Raw genomic sequence first — 2,507 nt, forward strand, 5'->3', positions numbered from 1 at the left:
GAAGGCTACCGACAATAGCCCTCTAGTAGCTTTGTGTGAATATAACAAGTTTTGTGGGAACGTCTGAAACAGTCAATCAATATACTGGACTTTATTCTTTAAGATTACCAATTATTGTATTAGTAATGCCCAGCTATTGCCATACATTGTGTTAGAAATATTCAAACGTAACAATTCTGGATATCATCAAGCAAAATACAGCTCGTACAGACTAAAGATGGCGCAGTAAATAAAACTCTTTTTTTTTTCAGTAATACCATCACAGCTTTTCGAAGTGGCATTAGCAATAAAATTCGACAGTTGTCAGTAATTTCCTTTCAAACGATTCTGAATACGGGTTTCTGTAAAAAAAGATTAATAAAGTTTAGAGACACGCTTGAATGAATATCGAGGAAAACTTCATTATAATTTTAAGAAAGTAACTATTAAAATCCGTACTAAATAAAACTGATATACAATCAAATATCAATGGGTAATAACTGCCCAACATTCCAAAAATTAGAGAAACCGGAAAAAGATTGTTGACTAGATGCACTGAACATAATAAAAACAAACAAACTATGTTTCCAAGCATTGCAACTCTAAAAAAAAACCATAGTATATCTATGTCAAACACTCATTTTAAACAAAGAACCAGATATCAACAAAGTCATCATAATTGAACAACATAGCCCTTCTTCTGAACCAGCGCCCTCGGGTGTTAAGATTCATTTACTAAGCAATCTCCGGTCATGTGACTTCTTTGTTTCGTACTGTGTACATATATTCCCGCGTCTAGGTAAACTACTCTTTCAAGGTGTTTTTATAGCGAAGTAGAATATTTAATTTCAACCATAAAAATATTTACATATATGTTCATGATTTCGTAAATTACGAAGGAATCTTTCTGAACAGGTTATTCCTGGTACTATTGGTAATCAACACTTGAAACCTGGAGATGTCCTTCTGAGGATCAGCGACCGAAGCGCCACCAACCTGACTGTAGCTGAAGCGGAAGATATTATTGCTCAAAGTCAGAATCGTATTGAGCTCTTGATTCAAAAGTAATGCGTTTTTACAATATCTGATTGGTTTAAGTAAGAAATAAGTGATATCGATTCTATTAGCTTACTTGACAACAAAACTGTTAAGCTAACTTAATCCATTAAACTGTTTATTATCATTCACATAGAATTATGTGTTTTTTTTTGGTTTTCTTTTTCGATTTGATATTTCAGAAAATTTGAGTTTATAACTTTTAGCTTTAACAAAATATAACATGTACTGATTTGTTGGCCATCTTCTGTCTTGGAAATGTATTCCCCGTTTCTTATTTGTTCGAGTATGTTTCGCCATCTTGTGATTTTCACAGAAGTTACTTGCTAATATATATTAGGCTTAGCTGTCTGACTGTGGATGTTTACTGAAAATCGTAACTTTGTAATAACAAAATGATGCTACTTAGTTACCGGGTTTTCCTTGCCTTGACTACGTTATTAGCTTTGACTTGTTCTACTTCCGCAGGCTGTCTGAAAGTGTTCTGTTTCAAGACTGTGTTGTAGCCTACAGAGTGCATAGTTCTTCTCGTGATTCATGGCATGCACACGTTTTACTGACGTCACGACAGTACAAATTGCAATATTAAGTGTCCCTTATGTGACGTCATTTTAGTGTCAACTGACGGGCAACACACTACTGTATACAGGTGCGAGTGGTTAAAACAGGTGACCCCTTCAGGCGGCCTTAGGCCCCCTTTCGGGGAACAAGTAAAACCACTTATGGAAATCGTGGAATAAACGTAAATGAAAATACTCAGTATATTGCTAGGTTAAAATAATAAATATCTATTCGGTAAAGTGTAAAATAATAAAATAGGAAGTAACTCTTATTACTGCTGATATTGGACAGATGTAAATAACATGATTAACTTATAGATAAAATAACTGACGAAACGCCATAAAAAGCCAAGAAAAATAAGAGAAGGCCAATCGATAAGTACAAAGCAACATCATTGTGTTGATTACAGTAGTGTTATACTCATCGACAACATAAACACAACACAAACTAGAACAAAGGTTCCATTGTTAAAAGGCCTGACAAGGCTTAGCGGTTAAGGTTCTAGACTCGCAATCTGAGGGTCGCGGGTTCGAATCCCCGTCACCAAACATTTCAGCTGTTGGGACGTTATAATGTGACGGTCAATCCCATTTTTCGTTGGTAAAAGAGTAGCCAAAGAGTTGGCAGTGGGTGTTGTTGATATTAGAAACGGCTAGCGTTGATAGCGAAATTCAAACCAAACCATTGTTAAAACAGTGAATACACTAGAGGGGCACTCATTAAAGCGCATACCTCCGCTACGCGGCGTTGTTATCCACGGACATGGACGATGAGAAATAGTATTCTACATATCTCCACCAAGTTTCATCAAAATCCAATAATTTATGACTGAGTTATATTAACAAAAATAGTGTTGAAAAAATCGGTCCCATATTAACAGATAGGGATTTTCGTGACCAACCTGTGACTTT

At 35.5% G+C, this 2,507-nt stretch overlaps 1 protein-coding gene across 1 annotated transcript in view; it reads left to right on the plus strand.

Annotated features, from left to right (window-relative positions):
* Positions 1–864: 864 nt before the first annotated feature.
* LOC106471347 (WAS/WASL-interacting protein family member 1-like) overlaps positions 865–2,507 on the plus strand; it is a 74,610-nt gene continuing 72,967 nt past the window's right edge. Inside the window, exon 1 of the mRNA XM_022399957.1 lies at positions 865–1,043. The gene's annotated coding sequence lies outside the window, so the exon portion shown is untranslated. The remainder of the gene's footprint in view (positions 1,044–2,507) is intronic.

Source organism: Limulus polyphemus, unplaced genomic scaffold (genome assembly GCF_000517525.1).
Source record: "Limulus polyphemus unplaced genomic scaffold, Limulus_polyphemus-2.1.2 Scaffold4560, whole genome shotgun sequence".
In the NCBI taxonomy this organism is placed as follows: Eukaryota; Metazoa; Arthropoda; class Merostomata; order Xiphosura; family Limulidae; genus Limulus; species Limulus polyphemus.